At 35.7% G+C, this 27208-nt stretch overlaps 1 long non-coding RNA gene across 1 annotated transcript; it reads left to right on the forward strand.

Moving 5' to 3' along the window:
* LOC123334507 lies at window positions 1-27002 on the forward strand. The gene is made up of 2 exons (XR_006552504.2): window positions 1-110; window positions 25832-27002. It is a non-coding gene; the product is annotated as an uncharacterized LOC123334507 (long non-coding RNA).
* Window positions 27003-27208: the final 206 nt, after the last annotated feature.

Consider the following 27208-nt stretch of genomic DNA (forward strand, 5'->3'; position numbering starts at 1 on the left):
TCCATCCTTGATCAAAGAATAGAGCTGTTCTTGGCTTCTGAACCGAAATCTGTCTATTGGTGCGAGAGATACCCTGCAGGAAGACCGTTGTTGGAGTCCTCCTTGAAAGGGTAAGTCACAACTGGTCATTATAAATTAGGGAGAAAAGCTAGAGGAAGTCCAAGAACTCAGATGACTTGCTGTTAAGCTTCCTTCTCTTCTCTTAGGACTCCTTATCTACCTTTGTCTAAGGAGTGATTTGAGCATGTTGGATAATGCTGAATGTATTGTTGTTGTTTAGTCACTTGGTCGTGTCCGACCCTTTTGCGACCTCATGGACTGTAGCCTGCCAGTCTCCTCTGTTTATGGGATTTCTCAGGCAAGAATACTGGAGTGGGTTGATGGGCTAAGGGGCTGACAAAGCAAACTCCAGAAGCTGCACAAATTGGTGAACAGATTTGTGATTCCAGTGAACCTCACAACATCTTGCAAAGTGCCTGGGTCCTTTGCCCCTGAACACCTGAGGAACCTTGCTTCACCTTGTGAAACTGAAGTGAAAGTGTTAGTCACTTGGTCGTATCTGACCCTTTGCAATCCCACGGACTGTAGCCTGCCAGGCTTCTCTGCCCATGGATTTCTCCAGGCAAGAATGCTGGAATGGGTTGCCATTCCCTTCTCCAGGGGATCTTCCTCACCCAGGGACTGAACTAGGTCTCCTGCATTGCAGATTCTATACTGTCTGAGCCACCAGGGAAGCCCATGCCTCACCTTGTACCATGACTTAGCTTTATGCCCACATGGATTCAGAAACTGTTTAAGCAAAAATCTTTAACTGGAACACAGTTCTTTTAGAACTGATGACTGATTAAAAAGACAAGCAGTAGGACATGTCAGCAAAAGCCTAAGACTGAAGAGCTCAAGGTTATTAGCCTGACTCAAATTAATTTCTCAGTCTTCCTTAATCCATCTTCTCTTCAACTCTGGTTCCATTTTACTAAGAATATTAATGTATCAAGTTATGGTAAAAAGAAATGTATGTCATAGTGTTTTTGTCTTTGAAATGGGAATAATATATACTTACATTAGAGAATCTGAGTGAGATAGAAGCAATGTGTGTTGTGTAAGTACAGAGTCTGATTAGACAACAGTTAGAGTCTTTTTCTGGTCTGAATACTTTTCCCTATTGCTTAGAACATTTTCCAAAGCTCAGGGGGAATGGCCCTATTACCACCTGCATTTGTTATATTTCCTTTACTTGCATACCATCTTCCAGGCCTACAAAGAGAATGATTAATATTTTAAAGCAGCAGTACATAGTGTTGTTATAGACTGTCATTCTACCCAGGGCATTTTAATGCAATTGTGCAATGTGACTGGAGTGGAGACCTCAGGTTAATATCTACTGCCTTTCACTTTCAATTTGAAAAGTAGATTAAAGATGATTTGCTCTTTTTGAACATGACAGAGACCTTTTGAGATGAAATGTTTTTAAGCTAGTTTGGTTGCTGGAGTTGTTGGGCTTAAATCCCTGAGGGTAAACATTATGGGGACTGCTGAGAAATACCTCTCAAGTTCTAAGAAATGACTGTTTTCAACTGTAGCAAGGACAGACAGGAATACCAAAACAAAGTTCAGCGTCAGTTCCTTCCTTATCTAGTCACATCAAAGGAATGTTTTCCTTAGGAAAAGAGGTTATAATTTCTTTCCATTCACTACTTCTTTTGTTTTTCCTTGTATTGATGAGTACATTGGCAATTCCTTTTTCTTTCCTGAAAACATGCTATACGTCCTTATCCCCCAAGTTTTTAAAGGCTTATCACCCAACTCTTAGTTGGTTTCCTATTCAATCCAGTGCCACCACAAGCTGTCAAGCATCTCTCTTGCAAGCTTAGGCAATTAACCACTCTTTTGTATTGTGTTTTCCCCAATTCTTTCAGTGGGGTGAAGGAATATAAACTAAAAAGTCAGACACCATGAAGTGGATACATTTTGTGCTAGAAAATCATAGGAAAAAATAATTATTCTAGCCATTCATATGCAGATTCATTTTATTCTACTGTTGCAGAACTTTGCACAAATGGTGTGTTCAAAAATTATTACCTTTTGCTTAATTTTGTTGGTTTTTAAGGAGCATGAATGAGTGATGCATTTTTATCAAAAATTTTCCCTGGATTAATTTGAATAAATCTAAGCATATACATTTGTCAGAAAGATCTGTGAGGTTTTAGTTATTATAAGCATAATCCATTCAGTGACTAAGGCACTTCATTTCATAATCTAAAATCCTGTAGGATTCAAGTTTCATGACATTCTCAGTACAAAATAGCTTCCAAACAAAAATGTTGATGGTGTTTAAAATTGCCAAAAACAGTGTTTAAAAAAGAAAAGAGAATACAACATTAGAGAAAGTGCTCTGAAGAATTATAATTAAGTGGAGTGAGCTAAATTCACATAATGTTTAAGACTAACATAATCTCTTCTAATCTTTTCCAACTTTCCCAGTGAGAAATAAGAAAGTTCAGCAAAACTTGATTACAAAAGATTCAGTAAGGCAAAAATAACTGTTAAAACTGTGCCATGCATTTGCATTCTATCTTTTTTCTTGCAGTAAGTTTTACATATTGTTAATTGAATTATAAACTGAAGAATAAAGTTTTTAAGTTGCTTTTATACCTTTTTAGTATTACTTTTTAAAGGTAATTTATTTCAAAGAATCAAATGTGGATTAAGAGCTGATGTTAGAGAAAACCTAGACTAAGAAAAATGGGTAATGATTTAAGTATTTAATCCATTTCATGGATTCATCGTTTCAATGATGTTATTTCTCTTAATTCAGTTACACAGTCAATCAAATGTACATCCTTGGTTCCTCTTGCTTCTAGTTTCAGAAGTGTTAATTTCATATCACATGCAAGGTATGATGTTTTTTAGTGTAGTTTCCAGCTGGAAAGGGTCCATGGGGTGACTTCTTGACCACCTCTTCTGGGGATGTTCCTTCTATGGCTTCTAACTATATTACATTGAGATAAATGGCACAGTGACCTTTTTTCACCCCAGTTTCCTGATGATCATAAAAGTAGCTTGGTCAGAGCAGCAACCTCTAGAGCTCAAAATTCTACTCCTAACTTCGACTAGATGTCAAAGAGTTTTTACTTGCAAAGACACTGGCAAAACTATTACTTTATAATGCACAGTATTGTATAGTACAATAATTAAAGTTAGAAAAAAATCTCTAAATAATCTATGCTGTGACAGTCTCATCTATATTCATTCTCTCCTCCTTCCCCTTTCCTTCTCCCTTCACCCCTCTTGATGGTTGAATTCCTGAAGGATACAGAAGGCACACACAGCTGGGGCTAAGAAAGTTGTATGCAATATTGGTTGTGTGTGTTAAACTATTTACACTGGTGTGTGGGAGGAAGCAAGAGATTTTGTTGCCCGATAAAGAACAAGGATAACACAGAAATGGGAATGGAGTATAATAAACCTTAAGAGCCTCAACAGCTGACATTTAAAATGTTTACAAACCACAAAATTTCCATTAACATAAGCAGTGTTATTATAAAGCAATAAGACACAACATAAAGAGACACACATACACAAATAATTGCTGCATTTCCTGCATCAGAACAAATTGGACAAGATGACCTCTAAGATTCTCATGGGATGGCTCTTAGTCTTAGTCCATGTGTAGTGAGAATATTGGTAGCATTCAGAAAAAGCATAAAGAATGAGTACATTTTCTTTTAAATTGCACCTAATTTTTTCCACAGAACATCATGTTCCAGCTTTCCCTAATGGCACAGTCAACCCCTATAAAGTATCTATTTATATTAGAAGATTAAGCTCTAATAATGTGTTTAAATTTTTTTCTTAGTTCTCAACAAAGTACATTAGTTTGATGCAGACTCCTTGATTTTTCTAATCATGTTTGCTAATCTGCAAAATTCAGTAATTTGCCATGGATCTCCCAGTCATTAGTGTCAATTAATGAGGCTCTCCCTTATACCAGATGGTACTGAGGGAACAGAACAGAGAGTGGAATAAAATGTGTTTTCTAAAGCCCTCCTACATGCCAGTTTAAACAAAAACTGTGTGATTTTTTAGGAAAAAAATATAGTAAGAGTTGAGTACATAACACCTTGTACTTATAGAGCATCTTAAATCCAGGAAATCCACACACAAAAAATTCACTAATGACACCCTTATGAGCTGCCTGTAGTGAGTTCATATGGCAATGATTTCCCTTTGCATATGAAACAAAAATGGTAGTCTGTACTGACAGGCACCTGTTTTAGCTCAGCCCTGTGCTTATGTTTAAACCTCCATTATTTGTAAATGAGGAATTAGCACATTTTCCTTATTCCATCCTGTCAATTTAGAATTTGGTTCCTAGCACAAGGAAAAAGAAGTGTAATAGTCTCAGCCTTTATAAAGTCCAGATATTTTGTTAATCATGAGCTCTCCGTGAATGGGAGTAATGTGTTATTAGTCATTACAAGACTGCCTTAATTATGGAAACATTGTCAGCTCTCACCAAGTAAATGATGAATGAATGAATGAACAAATGAAATTGTCTACCCTTATCCATAAATTACTCTTTCTGAAATCCTAGCCACAATGTTCCTGTATCTTTTTATGACTCCATGTCTTGGGTTAGGACCACTCTGGGAAGGGAGCTGAAGATAATGATTTGAGTAAAGTAGTTTCTTTGAGAAGTGATCCTAGGAAACATAGGTAGTGGGGTTAAAGAGTGAGACAGGAAAGGAAGTTTATACCGCATGTGTCAATGAGTAGATTATCACAGTGCTGCACAGCTAGGGCTCGGTCCTATTGGAGACTTCTGGAAGACTTGATAAAGTAAGGTTCATAGTTATCCCACCCAAGGGGTAAGAATGCTGGAGTATTTATCCACCTTAACCAATGGTTAAGGACCACTCCTGGAATTGTTAACAACCAAGCAATTAAAGCTTCCCCCACAAAAAAAACTGAAAGAAACAAGTCACAGGTGTTTGTATATACCATAAATGTATACAAAAGGTGAGAGCTGAGAAGAAACGGGAAATGCATCCATGATAACTGGTATACTCGCATATTTTAACAGATGTTGCAGCCCTTTTACCACTCCTCTGAGACAAAAATGGCATAGACTTAAAGTTTTGACAATCCAAACCAATTATAATTTTATTAGCATATTAGGCCAAGTTACCTATATAGGTATAAATACATATGCAGATAAATGCAGCATCCTTTTTTGCCTTAAAGAGCAAAAAACTTAACCTCATAGCTTCTTAAATTATTTTCCATTAGGAACAAGTGAATCAAAGCCCAAGTATAAACATCATGATAGAAAACAGGTCAAAAAAATTTTTAAAAGAACATTCCCCTTTGTCATCAGTCCTGTTAAAATCTGTGGAGTCATGGGAAAATGGGCATCCCATTCCATCTCCTGCAGGAAGATCATATTCACAAACTCATCCAGTACTACTACCATTCTCCTAACCCTAACCACCCCATCCACCTCTACCCTCATAGTCCCAAAAGACTTCAAAAAATATGTTCCATTAGTATTCAAAAGTGAGAAATTAACTCCATGTTGGCACGCAGTTGACTTTAGGACTTTCTGTCCCCATCAAAATTGTTTACTGAAATAGCATCTGTAATTAGTTGATTTTCTCCCAGAATTATCCCACATATCTTCATATTTCACCTCCCTATTGAGAAAGTGTAGAGCTCTCAGCATGAAATGATTTATGTGCTGCGGTTTAAAGGAAGAGTATGCACCAAGTAGGAGTTTTTGGATGGAAGAACTACTCTGAGAAGGTTTCTTAGTATGCCATTGTACTTAAAGTCCACAGGCCCATCTGGCCCCAGCAATCTGTGTCTGCCCACATAAGAGCTCCTGATGTGCTTCAGAACGTAGTAAAATGTTCCTGAAGAACATGCCTATTTAGGCATTTGTTAAAATTCCAATATTAAGAACAACCACATAAAGGCTTATTAATGTAATTACTAATGGATAAACAGCCTTTATCCTTTACAAAGGCTGCTGCTGAAACAAACCTGACTGAAATCCATGTCACTACTTTAAGCTCACTCTTTTGGCTAATTGTCTTCAAGGTTATTCTATGAAAACTCCTTTTAAAGAATTTCTAATCCCTACTCTCTAGCCAAGGTAAGTTTTGTGATTCTGTTTTTCCTATTTTCTTTCTCTTGTTCCATTCTAAACTGAAAAAAAAAAAAACAAATTTTACAGATTAGAAAAGACTAGGGCTTAAAAACATTACTCACGTTTTCCCAGGACACCGAGCTAGTTAGCAGCTGAGTCAGGAGCTCACACATGACTGACAACTGAGCTTGAGCCATAGTCACCATTCAGTTCTGGCTCCTGCATCCTGTTTTTGCAGCAGCTACATGACATTGCCCAACAGAGATGAAAGAGGAGGATTGTGGTGGAAATAATAAGAAATTAAGTGAGCACCTATCAACCCTTGGGAAGAAAGGAAAGCCCACAGGAGAAAAATAATTAAATAATAGAGAAATAAGGAAAAAATCAGGTAGTTGCACTAGAATTTTGCATGAAAATGGTATTTTTTCCCTTCATTGTATCAAAGCATTTTGTTCATGTAAGTTTCCAACATCCATACAGCAATATTTGTTAGTACCTACCATGTTCTGGGCACTGCTCTAGACACGACTGATACCAAAAGAAAGCCCTGATTTCATAGATTTTCCATCATAGCAGGAGACAGAGAAACAACAGGCAAAGAAATAAATGAATAGCTTATAAAACTTCAGCTGGTATAGAATGGATCAAGGTCAAAGGAAGAGTGATTGAATTATGCAAATTTATTGAATGTATTATTTAATTTATTTAAGCATTGAATTAAAAGTACTCAATGGGTCTAGTACATTACTCCAATTCCAGTTCTAGTTTAAGCATCTATTTCAAAAGCCTCTTGTTTAGGCACCTAATTCATTGTTGTTGTTGTTTTTATTTTATTTTTTAACTTTACAATATTGTATTGGTTTTGCCATATATCAACATGAATCCACCACAGGCATACACGTGTTCCCCATCCTGAACCCTCCTCCCTCCTCCCTCCCCGTACCATCCCCCTGGGTCGTCCCAGTGCACCAGCCCCAAGCATCCAGTATCGTGCATCGAACCTGGACTGGCGACTCATTTCATATATGATATTATACATGTTTCAATGCCATTCTCCCAAATCATCCCACCTTCTCCCTCTCCCACAGAGTCCAAAAGACTGTTCTATACATCAGTGTCTCTTTTGCTGTCTCGTATACAGGGTTATTGTTACCATCTTTCTAAATTCCATATATATGCATTAGTATACTGTATTGGTGTTTTTCTTTCTGGCTTACTTCACTCTGTATAATAGGCTCCAGTTTCATCCACCTCATTAGAACTGACTCAAATGCATTCTTTTTAATGGCTGAGTAATACTCCATTGTGTATATGTACCACAGCTTTCTTATCCATTCATCTGCTGATGGACATCTACGTTGCTTCCATGTCCTGGCTATTATAAACAGTGCTGCGATGAACATTGGGGTACACGTGTCTCTTTCAATTCTGGTTTACTCAGTGTGTATGCCCAGCAGTGGGATTGCTGGGTCATATGGCAGTTCTATTTCCAGTTTTTAAAGGAATCTCCACACTGTTCACCATAGTGGCTGTACTAGTTTGCATTCCCACCCACAGTGTAAGAGGGTTCCCTTTTCTCCACACCCTCTCCAGCATTTATTGATTGTAGACTTTTGGATCGCAGCCATTCTGACTGGCATGAAATGGTACCTCATAGTGGTTTTGATGTTGAATTAATGAACTTGATGCTATTTCAGATAGGCAGACTTCACTGAAGAAATAACCTTTAAATATCACTTTGTTGTTATTGTTATTCAAACATTGCTTCTGGGAGGCAGAGCAGAGGGGATATTCTTATTTTCCTAAGAGGAATTGATGTCTGAGATCAGTAAAATGGCTTTCCTACTTTGTCCTTATAAAACCTAGAATGAAGTAAAGAAGTCAAGAAATTCAATTTACTGTCAATAATAGTGTTTGTTTGTTATATATATTATCTCATTTGCTATTGATTAGATGGGTTTATGGGCTTCCTTTTTGGTTCAGACAGTAAAGAATCTGCCTGAAATGCAGGAGACCCAGATTTGATCTCTTGGTCAGCAAGATCCCCTGGAGAAGGGAATGGCAACCCACTCCAGTATTCTTGCTGGAGAATTCCAAGGACAGAGGAGCATGGTGGGCTACAACCCATGGGGTCACAAAGAGTTGGACACAACTGAGTAGCATTTTCACTTTCAGATAGGTTTATACTATCATCCAATTTTTTTTTAACTGAGGAAAGAACTATTAAGAAACTTGTACCAAAGTTAGAGAAGGAAGGGTCTGAGTCAAAGGAGAATTCAGCCCTCACACTTCTGTGTTCTTACCACACACTCCAGTACTACCCAATGGAGCAGCAGGCTTTTAGTGAACACTGACTTGACCTTTCTTCCATAGTAATTTAAAGTAGTAGATATATATCAACAAGTCTCACCCACTCAAGTTTCTTAAAAATAACAGTGCTATATTTCAAATGAATATATGAACATGTTTCTTACTAGTTTGTCATTTTCATCATTCATGAATATTTATTGGTTTTTCTGGAGTTTTAGGTGGTTAGAAATCACAGGTCCTTATAAGAATTTGATGAAGTCTATAAACAGTCCCCCTAAATAAATGCATTAAATTTCAGGAAGCTCATAGGCACTTTGAGGCATATTCTGGACCACTGGGGTTAGCAGCCCTCCAAGTGAAAATTTTTGTTAAGGTGTGAACCCACATCTCCCATAAAAATGAAAAAAAAAATGTAGATTATCTTTTGGGCTTTTTAATGAATGTAATATCTATCATGATAGATGTTCATCAACATTAAAGGGAGGGCAGGCAGAGATACACACAATCTAGGTAGTTCAGTCATGTCCGACTCTTGGCAACTCCATGGACTGTAGCCTGCCCAGCTCCTCAGTCCAGGGGATTCTCCAGGCAAGAATACTGGAATGGCTTGCCATTTCCTCCTCCAGGGGAATCTTCCCCACCTGATCAAACCTAGGTCTTCTGCATTGCAGGTGGAATTATTTACCAACTGAGCTACCAGGGAAGCCCTAGAGAGAGGTAATATAGGACCTGAGTCATACAGACTTGGTTTGATTCTGTGACCTTTATATTTCTAGATATAATGCTTAGGGTCTTTGAACTTAGTTCCCTCATCAATGAAATGTGAAAGTAATCACTGATCATTTTAAATTACATAATGCATACCAAGTACCAATGCCACTACCTGCTCTTCCATATACTTGATAATTGATCATTATCTGGTTTATTGTCAGTGTTGTCATGGTGTTATGCTTCTGTGTGTATTATGTCACCATGTTATTGTACATTGATGTGACAGAATTTTGACAAAAGCCCCCATTTGAGATGAAAACTATTACTAAACAAAAACTTCCAAATTTGGCCAAAAGGAAAAACAGAAGACATGATCAGTAGATAAATCTCTATGTATTGCACATATATTTTGCAAGCACAGAATACCATTTAGTTGAAATATGGTTAAAAATTCAAAAGTAGTAGATGATATTTTGGCATTTCATCTTTAAAAATCCATCCTGTGAGCAGAACACATTTGTGGGGATGAGATATTTAATTAGACACATTTTCTATTAGCAGGATTATATCTCCAAATTTTGAAACATTATACAATGATAAAAAGGATTAACAGAAAAAAAGAACACCCCCAAAATGTTTTCCACTGCATCTGGGGATATGCTAAACAACATCTGAACAAAGATAACTGACTTTTCACTGCCCCCTTGATATGTTTAGATTTATCTATGAGAAAAATGAGGCAATTGGTGTTTACCTATAGGATATATTTGTCTTAAATATTTATACTGTATAAACTGCTTAAGCATTTTGAGGATGTTTTGTGAATTCCTCATTAAGTTTTAGTTAAAATGAAATTTGTTGAAATGTCAGCATAAATGAAACCATTTGTTGACCAAAATGAGTCTTATGTTATCAGGTTGATGGAAAGTAAGGAAATGTATATTTACAGATATTTGTTCTAGCTGATTTCATTTCACTTATAAAATGAGATATAGTAGAGCTCATCTAATCAGAACAAAGTGCTCTTTTAAAAACTGGCTCATATATGCTCTACTCCCTCTATTTTCATTGTAACCACAATATGGCAGAGACTACTAATTGTCTAAACTCAGACTCCCATTCTCTCCTTCTTCCTTGATAACAGAACCCCAACTGCTGCTGGGGAACCATACTCCTAGACCCTTTAAAACCAACTGTGACCAATGAATATTGGTTCAATACGATGTAAAGAGAAGTGTTTGTGGAAGTTCTGGCAAACCTCCTTAATAAGAGGTTGCATGTCCTTTGCCTCCTCTTCAGTTTCACTACTGCCTGGGATGTAGACCTGTTGGTAGAATTCGTGTGACCATCTTGGTTCAGATAGTGCCATTTGTGGGAAAGTGGGGCAGTGAAATATGTGGCATCTAAGAATCTGATGAGTTTGGAGCCACTCTGTGTGTCTGGGACTAGCTACCTCATGATATGAAAATCATCAGTTTGTATCTCTTGTTTTTCTATAACATACAACTGTACCAAATTCTATCTTTTACTCTTTTTTATTACCAAGTTTTTTTAAACAGATTTTCTTTCTTCTAACTTGATACCTGGCTTTCACATCATTCACTGTCATTCTTTTATTCACTTATTCATCAAGTTTTTAAGAAGAACCTACTGTGGTGTAGAAATACAAGCTAAGGTATAAAAAAAGGAACTACGTGATGAAACTTAAAACAAGGTCTGGATTTGAATTGCAATTCAAGGCAAAATTCTCTAGACATGATATTAATTGAAACCACAGGATATGCAAAGTTACCAGAAAGAGAGTTTGAGGAGAGGAACATATGAATATACCATCAGCCAGGAAAGAGCTTAATTCATTTGGGAACTGGAAAAAAGTCTAGCTGGAGATTAAAGGGTAAAAAGAGGCAAGAGGTGCCACTGGAATGGTATGCAGGGGGCATATACCACAGTCTGTTGTTTATATTGATTTGAGTGTTTTTCTAAGGGTGATAAAGAGAGATGGAAGAAATTTAAGTAGAGCATGCATGAGCTTACTTTGGTTTTAGAAGTATTATTCTTACTGTAATGGGAAGAATGTATTGGAAGAGACAAGAGTGAAAGATGGGGAAGAGTAGACTAGAATCAATTGCAAGGATCCAGGTGAGGAAAGTTGGTGACTTGGGCTAGAAATGAAGGCAAAGGAGATGAAGAGAAGTATTTTTATTTGAAATCTGTTTTGCTAGCAGTATGGACAAAATGGGAGGGGGGGAGATGAAATATAGAGGGGTAACTGGAACAAGGGCATTGTGGCTTGAGCACACAGAGGAAAGGAAGTGTCTTTTCCTGGAATAGAGAAGACTGTAAGAGAAGAGATGGAAGAATATCAAAAATTTACCCTGAAATGGTTTAGTTTACCTGTCTATGAGACATCCACGTGGGAATGCTTAGTAGATAGTTGGGTAAACTGGCATGGTACTTAGAAGAGTAACATTATAATGCAAGTAATTTATATCTCTTCTCTAATCAAAATCTTTCAACTGCCTCTCATTGTCTTCAGGTTTGAAAATATCCAAACTCGTAAGAATACTATTTTTTCCATTTATGATTAAACCAATTTTCTTTTATATATCCTACTATACCCTCCAAAAGCCCTCTGCCCTAGGAACACTGGTCCCTGAAGACATCAACAATTTTCACAACTTTGTGTCTTCTTTGTTCATATTGTCTACGGCTGATGTACAGTTCCCACCCCCTTCCTCTCTCTTGTATTTTTTGCCTAATAATGCTACTCACATTTTTAAGGCTCAACTCAGAATGCAAATCCTCTGAGAAATTTTCCCTAATTTCTCAGTATAAACTATTCCTTCTTATTCTATAATGTTAGCCTACTTATCTGAAAATTCCAGAAATAGTTAACTGTTTTATATTTTCCAAACTGAGCTTGGTTTCTATTAATATTTCAAGCCTGTCTTTTACACAATGATGGAAAACTTAATTCAATTAACTCCAGTTTTTCCTAGTCAGTTTCACAAACATATTTAATTCAATCACCAAAAGATTTTCGGTCAATTCAAGATTGTTGCTGTCACTTCAAGATCTGATATCCCTTCCTCTTTTCTCTGAGACACACTTAATTTCCTTAAGTACTTACATGGTAGGGCTTTCTGGGTAGCTCAGTGACCAAGAATCTGCCTGCCAATGCAGGAGACATGGGTTTGATCCCTGGGTCAGGAAGATCCCCTGAAGAAGGAAATGACAACCCACTCCAGTAACCCACAACTTATCAACTTAAAAAGAATAACAACAACTTACATGGTAATTGGAAAGTTGGTAACTTGTTATTCTATAACCTCCTACATATTGACTGATACTTTTCTGTTTCTTCTGACATCAGGTTATTACCACCCATCTTTCCTTGCCTCTCTCTTTGATGCCCCTTTACTCTGCATTCTCCTTATCCTTAACTTGAGACTTGCATAGGCAAGTCACTCAGTCTTGTCAGTCTCTTTGTGATCCCATGGACTGTAGCCCACCAGGCTCCTCTGTCTATGGGATTTTCCAGACAACAATGCTGGAGTGGGTTGCCATTTCCTCCTCCAGGGGATCTTCCCAACCCTGAGATTGAACCTGTGTCTCCTGCATTGGCAGGTAAATTCTTTACCACTGAGCCAATGGACTACTCTAAAATTAAAGTCCCTTTTACCTAACTTCCACATATTCTGTGACAGCTTAGGGAAAAAATGCATTATTCTTCCATGTTGACCCAGTTCAGAAATTTGTTGAGTTTGCCCTCACCCCCTGGTTCTTCTACAGAGGCATATTCACTCTAAATATGCATTTCACAGATTCTCCCCACTCCATGAAGATCTTCTGAGAGGCTGACATTTCCAGGGTTCCAGCCAAAAAAATCGACCTACTTCTCCACTACTCTCTAGTTCCTTAGAAGAGTTATCAGCCGCTTCTATCACTGCATCCATTCTCCAAGATTTTCAGACCCAGGAGAATAGGTCATTTGATCCCTTTTCCTCTGCCTAGCTCTATTCCTTTCTGACTCTTCTTCTTTCTGTGTAGGCTACTCTACCTCCTGATTTCTGAGTAAGGTGTAGATTTGTTCTGCTTGTCCTTTTAAGTCCACTGATGAAAACATGAACTTCCTTTCAATGCTCCTAGGTTTAAAATTTTAAAATCCTGGCTTTTACATATCACAAAAGTCTGACTCAACAGCTAATTAACTCATTATAGTTTAAAAAGTAAATATAGATATTCAAAAGCCAAAAAAGATGGCTCATTTTTCTCTTTAGTCTGTGTAATCATTGCCGTAAAGCAATGCTTGTCTCTTAGGAGTAAGAGTAAGGAAATTACCAGGTTTATAAAACCTCAAAATTTAATCCCACCACAAGTATTCACTAAACAGTGTTTCATTCCATTTATAGTTCACTCTACAATTCTGCCAACTCTTGGGAGAGGTAGTTCTGTGAGATGGTTAAGAGATCTCAGCTTTTGTATCAGATGCCCAGGGTATAAGCCTCAGCTCCACTACTTACCAACGGAGAGCCTCTGAGCATTTTAATTAGCTTTTTAATTGTCAGTGTCTTTGTCTGTGATATTAATTGTACCAAAATTCAAAGGGTTGTTGTGAGGATTAAATTACATAATCTATATTAAGTACTTAAAATGGTACTCTGAAATGTACCTTCTTCCTTTGAGGAAGAGCTCAAAATAAAGGTTAGTTTTAATTATTACTGGCCAAAAAAAAAAAAAAAAAAAAAATTCCTTGAGTTTCAGAGCAAAAGAGAGCATATGGATCATCTAATCCAACACTGTCAATCTGTAGAAAAGGAAAACAATTTTGCAAAGGACAAAAAAATTTGGCAAAGGACACAAAGCCTGGATGAACTCAGCCTCCTGAGTGTTATACTTTGTTTTCTCTGCTTTATCTATTATACCATACTAACTGCTCTATTTAGTGGAGTGATCATAAAGTCTGATTCCATTTGAGTAATTATGTTATATTTGCTAGTGACAATCACAACTTAAAGATATAAAAAAGAGTCATTTTAATACTGAACACTGATAGTGAAAATATATAAGAACATTTGGCTAGATCCTGAATATGCAAAGCCATAAACAGTCCTCTTTCTCTATATCCATGCACTCAAGGGTACTCAGGGCAAATAAATCCAGATTTGCTGATGACCAAGCTTTGGAGTTAATTTCCACCCTCTTTTGAAATGTTTCTCAAGCTCTTGTCCTAGATTTAGGAATCTAGAAATTGTCTGAATTTTAAATATATTTTCTTTTAGTGATAACCTAATAATTAATATAAATATGTTCTTTGCCAATCTGATATTTGCCTTTTAACAGAGTAGGATCTATGTTTAGAATTTCTATATACAGCGTATAGCAAAAAGTTGGGGCCATGAGATTCCATTAAGTGACATTTTAAATGCATATGTGTTGGTGGCATACTTAATTTTAATATCTTTTTGAAATAAAATTGGAATAATTGAAAAATGACAGTAACCACCCCTGTATTAATTGTGTGTATGTTGTGTGTTGTACATGACAAATATTGTTTATAAGTCAGTGGGAATAATCCTTTAATAGGAAAAATTTGATTATGTGGAAAAGAGGTAATATACCTGCAGGAGCAAGAGTCCTTGAGTAGAATAAATTGAAAGAGATCAAATACTTAATAATAGTGCCCTCAATAAGAATAAGACTATTGGATGCTTTGTTGCATGAGGACACAGGATAGTCAGATACACAGGTATGTATGTGGTAAATTTTCTGGCAGAAGGATAAAGCTTTTTTCTCCTTGATTGCATATTCTCAGTGAAATAAAAAGCCAAGTCATCAGCTGAGTCTGCTTTAAGAATGTTAGAGGGAATTGACAGGGAAATATGGTGGATATTAACCTGGAAGTGCTGAGAACCCACTTGAAGTTTGACCTAAGCCACAGAAATGTTTCTTAATAAACAGAAGTACTCACTGAAGGGGAATAAAAGAGAGAGAGAGTATGAATAGAAATGTAACCAATCAGTTGGCACTAAAATATAAAATGTTGGCAAAATGATTTGTATATTTTTATATAATAATGTGGTAAAGGATGAATGCAGAACAGCAGAAGCACTCAGACTGACAACTAGTCTTGCAGAGGTTGTCTGTTGCAAGTTGATGATGTACTTGAGAAAAATGGGGACAGCAAAGTAATCTACTAAATGGCTCAGACAACTGACAAGTATAGGAAGTGGCAGAAATGCCAAGCCAGGAACTATAGACAAATGCTTTTAGACATATACTAGAGGCATAAAAGCAAAATCAATGTTTGTAATGGTTTGCAGCAAGTGAAGATCTTGATGTAATTGATATCCATGACATGTTTACTCAATTTCAGAAAAAAGAATACTATCAAAATTAAAGTTAAGCATTTAATAGGGAAAAAATGAAAAGAGTGGTTCCAGCTATCTAAAGAAACTTTTATAAGTAAGGATAGCAAGATGAATGTGAACATTTAGGCACCCCTAGCTGCTACTTACCATGTAAAATACAGTCTATGAAAAGATTCTTTAAATAAATTGAAAGCTGAAACCATTGGGGCCATTTGGTCTTTATGATACCAAATTTATACTGAAAAATGACAAGGAAATAGCAAAGACCCTATACACTGTTTTGGTACTCATTGAAAAAAAATTTTAAGCATTGAAAAAAATGCTCAAAACATTTATTTGAGCATTACCATCTCATAAAATATTTTAGCAGATAAAGCACAAAAAAACTGCATTTCTAAACAAAATTTTGGAAAAACCATAAGTACGTATGTATAAAACATGATTAATGTACACAGCCTTGATTATACAAGTAGCAACTTTCTGAGAATTGGAGGCTTACCAAGATGTTCCCCAACTCTCAGAAAGTTTCCAGAAAAAGCAACAGACCACACACTGTTAGGGCTCGCCTGATAGCTCAGTTGGTAAAGAATCTGCCTGCAATGCAGGAGACCCAGGTTTGATTCCTGGGTTGGGAAGATCCTCTGGAGAAGGGAAAGGCTACCCACTCCAGTGTTCTGGCCTGGAGAATTCCATGGACTGTATTGTTCATGGAGTCACAGAGTTGAACACGACTGAGTGACTTTCAATCACACAATATTAAATTAACTTTACCTCCATAGCAATGAAGTTATAGGTATAGTACTATTTTTTTAAACACAATCTTCTGATCTCAAAGCAACATTAGTTCTTACTAATCTACTAGAGTTCTTTGGGAAGAACAAATAAATGTTTGAAGGAGGAGGAACTTGAAGATAATTGTTTTTGACAGAAAAAATTTTCAAGATGTTATTAAACCCGTAATAGTATGTATTATATAATGAAATCACTTTTGTTGTCAAGGTAAGAGAAAGTAGTTTTTTTTAAAAAACCTGTAAAATAAACAGGTCACCCCAGACTTCTAATTCAGCTTACCTCCAACCTGTTCCAGATTACAAAGGGAATTTCCAATATAACATAAAGTAGGAATCAGAACTTGAAAATATCACCCATAATTCAAAAAAATAAATGAAAAAATAACTATAATGTTATATTGCAATTGATATCAAAAGATGTCATAACTCCTTTGAAGACTGAAGGAAGCAATAAGAGGTGATTTTGAGACCTATAATTTTAAAATATAAGAACTGGAATTGAGAGAACATCTTAGTACAAATTGGATCCACTCTTCCTGGTTTTTTCCCCCACTGGAATTGCACAGCAGTTTGCTGGACAGACAGGTTCTATAAACCTCACCTAGTGGAAAGAGAGAAGGGCATTAATGGAAGGACACTGGGCTTCAACCTAAAATGATAGTGAAAGCAACATCAATAAGGATGCCAGATATCATCATGCCACACATTTAGGGGGAGAAAAGGCCAGGCCAGACAGAGACACTAGATATTTAATCGTTCAGACAAAAATTCACTGAACATGAAGTCTCCTGGAATTACACATGTCAGCTATGGCCCCTTTCCATTCTCTGGCTCCTGGATCTCTCAACTAATAATATAAGCAGATATCAATCCACCCTTCAGACTAAAACATTAATTAAAAAAAAAACTTCAATAAACATGCATACCAAAAGGTGCATGCACACACAAATGGTCACTATATAGTTCACAATCTGTGACATATTCCAATTAGAGATCACAGAAGGAGAGGCAGTTTTAAGAGCAACAGCAATAGAGTCACATCTGGACATATTGAGTCTCAAGTGCTTGTGATACTGGAAGGAAACATTCAGTTGGTACATATGGAAGGCTGCCTCTACGATGGCCCTGGATGCTCCACTTCCTCGTATTTGTGCCCTTGAATAATCCCGTCACCTGAGAGGGACTGGGCCAAATGATTTAATTCTATTGAAGAGAATATGGCAAAAGTAATGTGTTGACATTTTCAAAATTATATTATAATAAGACTACCTGGCTTGCTCGCTCTTCTCTACAGTCTTGCTCTGTGGCGAGCCAGCTGCCAAATGGTGAGTTTCCCAAAGGAGAAGCCTATGGGGCAAGACCTGAAAGAGGCCTCAGGTCAATAGTTTCATGGAAGTGAATCCTGTAGTGCTTTTATGAGCAAAACCTCCTTCAGTTGAGCCTTTAGATGAGACCACATCAAGGCTTTCACCTAATTACAGCCTTGTCTGCATGAGACCCTCAGACAGAAGACCCAGCTAAGTTAGGCCCAGATTTCCGACTTCCAGAAAATGTGAGATTAGTAAGAGTTTCTTGTTTTATGCCATTAAGTTTTCAGTAATCCATTACACAGCAATAGAGAACTAATACAATACAGGCATACCTCAACAATATCGTGGGTTCAGTTCCAGACAATCCCAATAAAGTGAATATTGCACCAAAATGAGCCACAAAAATATTTTTGGTTTTCCAAAAGAGCATATAAAAGTTACGCTTATACTATATTATAGTCTATTGAAGTACAATAACATTCAGTTCAGTTCAGTCGCTCAGTCATGTCCGACTCTTTGCGACCCCATGAATTGCAGCACGCCAGGCCTCTCTGTCCATCACCAACTCCCGGAGTTCACTCAGACTCACATCCATCGAGTCAGTGATGCCATCCAGCCATCTCATCCTCTGTCATCTCCTTCTCCTCCTGCCCCCAATCCCTCCAGCATCAGAGTCTTTTCCAAATGAGTCAACTCTTCGCATGAGGTGGCCAAAGTACTGGAGTTTCAGCTTTAGCATCATTCCTTCCAAAGAAATCCCAGGGCTGATCTCCTTCAGAATGGACTGGTTGGATCTCCTTGCAGTCCAAGAGACTCTCAAGAGTCTTCTCCAACACCACAGTTCAAAAGCATCAATTCTTTGGTGCTCAGCCTTCTTCACAGTCCAACTCTCACATCCATACATGACCACTGGGAAAACCATAGCCTTGACTAGACGGACCTTTGTTGGCAAAGTAATGTCTCTGATTTTGATTATGCTATCTGGGTTGGTCATAACTTTCCTTCCAAGGAGTAAACGTCTGCCTAAAATAATGTACATATATTAATTTAAAATATTTTACTGCTAAAAAATGCTAGCCATCATTTGACAATGCAGAGGCATCACAACCTTCAATTTACAAGCAAATGCACCATTTGTGTGATGCAATAAAATGAAGTACAATAAAACGAGGTATGTCTAAAGCTGGATATTGTCTATCTTGAAGTTCAAGATAGAGCATGATTTGAAATCTTTGGTGGGATTTTAGGAATATCAGGGTATAAGTGATAGTTGAAGTCATGGTTAAGAATGAAATAGCTCAAGGAAAAAATAAGAATGGGAAAGGACCACTGATAGAAGTTTCCTTATCAATCTTTTCTACTTACCTTCTAACAGCTTCAGAAAAGAATGTCTTTTTTTTTCTCTGGGGTTTTCTCATTTTAAAACTGATTCAGCACATATATGAATGCACAATAATAATTATTCTCATTCAAAGATATATCAGTTCTACATGGTTCATGACTCTTTATTAGACCCTGGTTCAATTCCTGGGAGGGGAAAATCCCCTGGAGAAGGGATAGGCCACCCACTCCAGTATTCATGGTCTTCCCTGGTGGCTCAGATGGTAAAGAATCTGCCTGCAATGCAGGATACCTGGGTTCAATCCCTGGGTTGGGAATATCCCCTGGTGGAGGGCATGACAACTCACACCATCTGGAGAATCTCCAAAGACAGAGGAGCCTGGCAGGCTACAGCCCATGGGGTTACAAAGAGTTGGACACAACTGAGTGACTAAGAACAGTACTCTTTCATAAGTATATAATAAACACGAATATCACCTTAGATTTTTCTTCTCAGGACCAGCTATAAAATATACAATTGCTAACTTATTAGAATGTCTTTATTCATGGACAAAGGTCTCTCCAAAACTGCCTATGAGTTGTTCTTAATTGAGGCTGCCTTCTGAGAAAAGACAAAACGTTAACAACAGTCAGTTAAATAGAGGTTTGTTTTTTGTTTTTTTCTCTTTGTGTTTTTGGATCATACACTATGCTGTTTCAGGAAAACAATAAAGAATAAAGAAACAATTTCAGGGAACATTAAATCATTTAACTTTTTTCCTAAATTATTATAGGAACAGTAAACCTTACACTATGATGAGACTTTAATTATCAGTATTTCTATGCCAGCATCAACAGCCCATGCTTACTTAAAGCTACCATAACCGTTGACATTTTAATTCCAAAAATACCGTAGAAACTATCTCTACATGATATATAAAAGTTATTTGTATAATTTATTTATCATTAATATGTCAACAAGACTGTATTGTGACCATAATTTGAGATAAATATTATACCATGTTGAGTTTCTAAATATTTGTTGCAAAAGCTTAATTTTCCTGAACTTGTTCTTTCTAAATTATGAACTAGACTTATATGATCCATCTCTAAAACATTTATATCTGCACAATATACCTCCATTCATAATAATTTAACAAGATATATAGAAATTGCTGTTTGCTAGGGGTGTCTATTTTGATCCCTATACTGTGTAATGATCCAGGGTGATCCTACACATAGATTATTAAAAAAGTAAAGAACAGAACACCCTTCCTTTTATTCAAGTGTTGACCCATCTTTTCTCCTGTTAGCCAATGAATAAACATGGAGTTCTATGCTTTTCGTCAAATAACATCTACAGTCTTCACAGAAACCCCTTAGAATTGTGTGGAGTTCTCAGTGGTGAATTTGAAGCTTGGTGTTTTCTCTGGGAAAAGTTTCTTTCCTTTGTCTCTAGGAACTCAACTATGCTATAAGCTTCATGTAAAGGTGCTTTCCTACAAAACATAAAACATCAAAGTGATGTTTACATAACTGTAAATCTCTTCCTCATTGAATTTAGAGTTGTATAAAAGGGCAAGAAGTTGCTCCTCAGTAATGCCAGAAAAATTAGAACAAAGTCAAATGTGCAAACTTTCAGTTTGCACAGTTCAGTCTCACCACTACAAATGCATTCATTACAAAAAGTCAAATAAGCAAGTGTGTTGTGGCAAGAATTAAGGAATCATTCTTCTTTCAATACATGAAACTTTGGACTTGAGATTAAATTTTATCAGAATTTCATCAAAGTAGAAATCAAAACACCTGTGGTTACTAAGCTTTTCTGGACCTATCTTTCCATAAAATGAAGTTAATGCCGTCATACACGGCTCTTGAGAAGACAGTGTGCTGGTTCCATTGGAATGCTCATTAAATGTTCTCTTCTCCATCACAATTTAATACATGAGATGACATGACCATACAAAACAAAGTAAGTGAACTCTACCATATTCCATAAAAGATGTATAAATTCCTCTTAGAAAGCAGGTAATAGTGTCAGACATTTATTTGGGTAAGGCTAGGTAATGGAGAAAGGGTTGAGGGGAGTGAGAGAGCAGAATTAGAAAACATGTGGCACATTTTTTTAAAAAAAGGTATGTTCAAAAATTAGAAGCAGTCTAGTTTAACAGCTGAATGGGCTACTTCTAAAAACAGCTTGTGGAAGACTACCCTAGAAAGATGAGTTTGAATCAAATCATGAATGGTCTCGATGGTTTAAAAGAGTCATCTTAAATATTGATCTAAAGTTGTCAGGTAAAAGGATCTTGTAATGTTCGTGGGTTGCGTTCATTCTTTTTCTAAATGCTTAGAGATGGGCTTTAGGATAAATCCATCTGGAAGTTATATATTGATTGGCTCAAAAGAAGAGAAGTTAATAGACAAGGGAGAGAAGTCAAGAGCTACTGAGGATAACCCAGGTAATGATGTTATAATCCAGAACAGATGAAGAAGTAGGAGGTGGAGGAGAAACAGGAGAGACACATCAGTGGTGGCTATAAAGGAGGGCTAACAAATAGCTGAGTGTTAGTCATAAAGAAAAACAAATATAAGAAGTTTCTTAGGTTGGTACTCAAGTAATTAGGAGAATAGCAATATCCTAGCCCAAAGAAGGAGTATTTTTTTTGAGGAAAGATGAAATGAATTCTGACTTTGAAGTGTATGAAGACATCAAGGTAGTTCTATTTGGCAGGTAGTTTAAGATAAGAATCTAAAACACAGGAGAGCCCTCAAGGCTGGAAATATAAATCTAAGAACAATAAAGAAGAATGAATGAAGACATGGATGTAGATAAGATAATAAGATAAGGAGAAAGAAGAAGATAGGGCTGGGAGTTTAGAAAATGTCTATAGTTAGCAGGTAAAAGAGAAGCTATGAGAAGAATTAAAAGTAAAAAGTTCATGGTATCCAGTCTTACATTTAGATCTCTAATCCAATTTGAGTTTATTTTTGTGTGTGATGTTACAATTAGAATGTTCTAATTCCATTCTTTTACATGTAGCTGTCCAGTTTTCCCAGCACTGTTTATTGAAGAGACTGTCTTTCCTCCACCGTATAGTCTTACCTCCTCTGTTGTAGATTAATTGACAGTAGGAGCATGGGTTCCTTTGTAGGCTTTCTATTCTTTTCCAATGATCTATATTTCATTCTTTTTGCACCAGTACAATACTGTTTTGATCACTGTAGGTTTGTAGTGTAGTCTGAAGTCAAGGCACCTGATTCCTCCAGTTCTGTTTTTCTTTCTCAAGATAGCTTTGACTATTTGGAGTCTCACAAATTTTAAGATTTTTTGTTGTAGTTCTGTAAAAAAATACCATTGGTAATTTGATAGGGATTGCACTGAATCTATAGATTGCCTTGATGAATGGATAAAGAAGAAGTGGTACATATATACAATAGAATACGACTCAGACATAAAAAACAATGAAATAATGCTGATTTCAGCAACATGGATGGAACTGATGATTATCATACTAAGTGAAGTAAGTCAGACAGAGAAAGACAAATATCATATGATCAATCACTTATATGTGGAAACTAAAAAAAAAAAAGGAAATAATAATAATAATAATAATGAACTTATCTGTGAAATAGACTCACAGACTTAAAGAATAAACTTTGATTACCAGCAAGCAAGGGTGGAGGGGAGGGATAGATAAGGAGTTTGGGATTAACATGTATACACTGCTATATTTGAAACTCATAAGGAATTAATGTATAGCACAGGGAACTCTACTCATATTCTATAATAACCTAAAGGGGAAAAGATTTGTAAAATAATGGAAAAAATAAAATTTAATAAAAAGAGTTAATCGGAGTAGGAAGAAAACCAGGATATAATATAGGACTGTGAGATAGGGTATCCCAGGGACGGGGCAGTCTGGTGGGCTGCCGTCTATGGGGTCGCACAGAGTTGGACACGACTGAAGTGACTTAGCAGCAGTAGCAGCAGCAGCTTTAAAAAATTAGACTAGAGTTTCAGTCCTAGATCTCCTGCTTCATCTGAATAATGGGAACAATACTGGTACATACCCATGACTTTGGGTGAGATTAAATCCAATAACTCAAGACAAACATTTAGAATCATATTTGAAACAGAATTAATAATAAATTTTGTAATAAAATAATACTGAAAGACTATTTTTTTAGAAAATAAAAACTTGAAACTGATGAGATAAATATCCTTATTTTCTCCATTTTACAGATTTGGAAAGAAGCCAACAATGTCCAAAGGGTGAAAAACCATGAATCTAGACTCTTAACCCAGATCTATCTGATTCTAGAACTTTCTTCCTAGTAGTAATTATTCTTCAGTGATGCAATTTGAACTAAAATTCTTTGGAAAATGATTCTTAATTTTAAGTCTACTCAAGAATGTATAGTCCCACTTGCTTTCTGAAAATTCCATTTTTATTTACATAGAGTTTTGCTCAGAAGTCTGGAAACCTTAATTTAAAATGGCATATATAGTCAAATATGTTTGTATTATTAATATACACACTTCACCTCTAGCACTCACATATTTTGCCTCTAAAAAGTTGCCTAGACAGCTTAAATTTCTTTCCTAGTACTACTCCAGGGTCTACAGGAAACACTAGAAATTGTGTTACTTCCAGTTTGTGAAACATTTATATTCAGGTTTTCCATCTTGAGATTAAATTGAGAAATGAATTAAACTAATGCCATTAGCTCTCCTTTGATTAGACATCTTCTTTGAAGAGATATAAAAATATTCTTAGCAAAGGCTAGTATATCAACTACTCAAAAGAATAAAACCTTTTTATTGTGTTCCCTATTGACCAGCTATGCCAACATAAACCAGACTAGAAAACCTAATATAAATATACATAGATCCACACACACCCAAATGTATACACCTATAAGATGATTAAACCTGTACTCTTAAACTCTTTCCAAATAAATATGTTTTTCAAAATCTGATAAGTATAGCCAATTTACTCTTTACAAAAGCACATCTAAATTATAAGTAAAAGTGTTAAAAACATATATGCAAGCATTAATCAGAAAAAAGCTGATATACCTCTATTAATAACAAATAAATGAAGATTTAAAGCAAAAGGTACTTCAAGAGATATTGATCTCTATGTGAAAATAAAACTTTTAAATCACCAGGAATCTAATCATTCTAAATGTGTATGTCCTTAATAATGTGGCTTCAAAATTGAAAAGTCAATCATAATTGCTTGAGATTTTAATACATCTCTCCAAGTAGCTAATAGATTAAGCAGACAAAATCAACAATGAATATAAATTAATATTACTTGCATCAACATGGATACATTTCATAAACATAATAGTAAAATCAAGTCACACAGAAGATAGGATAGTGATTGCACAGTGCCAGGAGCTCTGAGGAGGTGTAGGGAACAGCTGCTAATGAGTACCGGGTTTCTTTGGGGAATGAGTAAAGTGCTCTAAAATTAGGTTGTGTCCATGGTGGCACTAGTTTGACTATACTAAAAACTATTGAATTACACATTTTAAAAAGGTGAATTTTATACTACTTGAATTATATCACAATAAAGCAGTTTTTTTAAAGTCACAGACCCTGCCCAAAGTGTGTTATCATTTTAATAAAATTTTAATGTATTATTCATTGTAATAAATATATGCATAAGATAACAATAAACATAAAATCAAAACTCTGCTGCATCTTTGGCAGAAGCCAGGAGAGGGTTATTGAAACAGGGCACATAGGAAGCTGCAACAGTAATGCTCTGTTTTTCTGGTTGGATGTTCTTATAATTTTACTTTTACAATTTAAACTTTATATGTATTATACTATGTTCTTTCATGAGTACATACTATTTCATCTATTTAAAATACTGTTAACAACTGGTTTCACATCAATTCTAAACATTTTTGTGCTTGAGACTGAATATGATGGATATTAATAGACACTTTTCAACATAACTTCCCACATGTTATTTGACTATCCTCAAAACTAAACTGAGTTTAGGACTCAAATATCATCATCTTCTTCTATAAATGAGAGAACAAACAAAGCCCAGTTTAATCGATTTCTATAGTCATTGAATGAACCTGTAAGTTCTTATTATAGTCAAAACTAGGACCTTATTTTCTGATTTTAGCTTAGTATATTTTGCAATATAACTGACATTCTGTTGTTCATTTGTTTTCTTTGATTTTCATCTCTAGAAAAAGTCTGCAGAGATAATAAAATAATTACAACAAAAATAAGTACCACTCTGAGTCCTTACTGTGAGTAAGCATCTTACTTAATACTAAACAAACCTATGATGCTGGTATTGATATACTTAATCTATAAATGAGGAAAAAGAAAAACAGAAAATTTTACTTATCCAGGGGTATAAAACTAATAATTGGTAAAGATGTGATTCTGAAACCCAGGCTTGCATTGCATTAAAACCAACATTTTCAATCGCTATAATAGATTGCCTAAAATTTAATTTCAGAATCCACACTTCCAGTTAGGAGGGGGCAAAAAAAAAGTTTTAGGAATTCTGAGAATACATTGCATGCATATAATTGGCAACACATAACAATAATATAGGAAATGATAGTCTAGAATCTGAATGTTTTAGTTTGTCTTCCGTTTACCTACCTATAAGTGGATAATTTAGGCCTAAAAGAGAACACTGACCATGTCAACTCCCTGATACAGGTCAGTATATTTTCTAAAGTTCAATTTTACATGTCTTTTTTAACAGATGAAATTTCTAAATTTAATTTATGTCAATATGATCTCCAATGCTTAGTAACTAAATGGCTTGATTTAGGGATTAAATTAATTAATTTTAAGCTGTGGTTTAATTATTGTCCTCACAGAAGTGCCATGCGCTAGAACATGAGCTTGGAGGAGTCAGCAAAAGACAAGTGATGGGCTTTCAAGATGAGATGGAACCAATGGATTCAGACCTCTTATGTGAATCAAAGCTTTGCTTAAGCCAAGGAACTTAGCAGCAGCAAGCCAAGGAATATGTAAAATGCTTATTTTTTATAATGTGTTTTATTTTGAGCCATACAAGCTACATTTTGAAGGATAGATAACTTGGGTAGAATATTGGTTTCTCCCTAGAGTTTACTACTATCAGTGAAAGAATGTGTTACCTGTAGCTTCAAAAAAGGGTCACTATTACCCTTATCACATATCTGAATATCAAGTTCAAATTCAGGCAGTTTTACTTGAACAACTGGGATTTTAAGAGAATTTCAATCATTGCTTTAAAAAAAAAAAAAAAAAAAAAGGTTGCAAAGTGGAACTTCCCTGGTGGTCCAGTGGTAAAGAATCCACCCTCCAGTGCAGGAAACAAGGGTTCAATTATTGGTTCCCTACACCAGGAACTAAGATACCACACACGGCAGGACAAATAAGTCCTCCTACCACAACTAGAGAAACCAGCGAGCCTCAATGAAGAGCCTCCACACTGCAACGAAGATCCAGCACAGCCAAAAATTTAAAATGAATAAATAAAAACTGAAAAATTGTAAAGTACACCAACAGAATTGCAATAACACTAGTGATTTTCAACTGTATTTGGGGGTATTAGTGAAAGGAAAATTATGTTTTCAAATGACACATGCTCCACACTCCTTTAAGTTCTCTCCTGTCTCTTTGAGACTGTTCTGTCCACCTTGAGAATAAAGAGATAGATTATTGACTATTATACTTGCAAATAGTGTTTTGTCAACAAAAAGATTGTGAATTGTATACTTTACAATTATTTCATGAAGATTTTAAGATGTCTTCAGAATCATCAGGCTTATTTAATCACTGACATAATCAGATGGCAAAAAAAATATATGATAATTCAAATGTTCAAATTTTTTTTAGTTAAAAACTTTAAAAGGAATGTTGGTATATTATACTTCAGTGGCCTATGATATTAATTAAGATATTAAAATTTCCTTTCGACTCTATTTCACTAAGTTCTACTTTAAACAGAAAAAATAATTACTTTGGTAAAATGCCTAGAGAGTAAACATTTTTGCTCAAGTCTAATATGTATTTTAATTTTATATTATTGTTTCCTAGTGTATCTAAGCTACTAGAGACTTTATTAATTAATGTATTTTAATTCTATATGACTAGACTATAAAATGTAAATATATTAAATGATTAATGATAAATAGAATTCATTATCTATTCATTTGGAATTCAGTGCAAAGTGAGAGAAAGAACAAAATACAAACATTTGAAAACAA

The sequence above is a fragment of the Bubalus bubalis genome, chromosome 7 (genome assembly GCF_019923935.1).
Source record: "Bubalus bubalis isolate 160015118507 breed Murrah chromosome 7, NDDB_SH_1, whole genome shotgun sequence".
In the NCBI taxonomy this organism is placed as follows: Eukaryota; Metazoa; Chordata; class Mammalia; order Artiodactyla; family Bovidae; genus Bubalus; species Bubalus bubalis.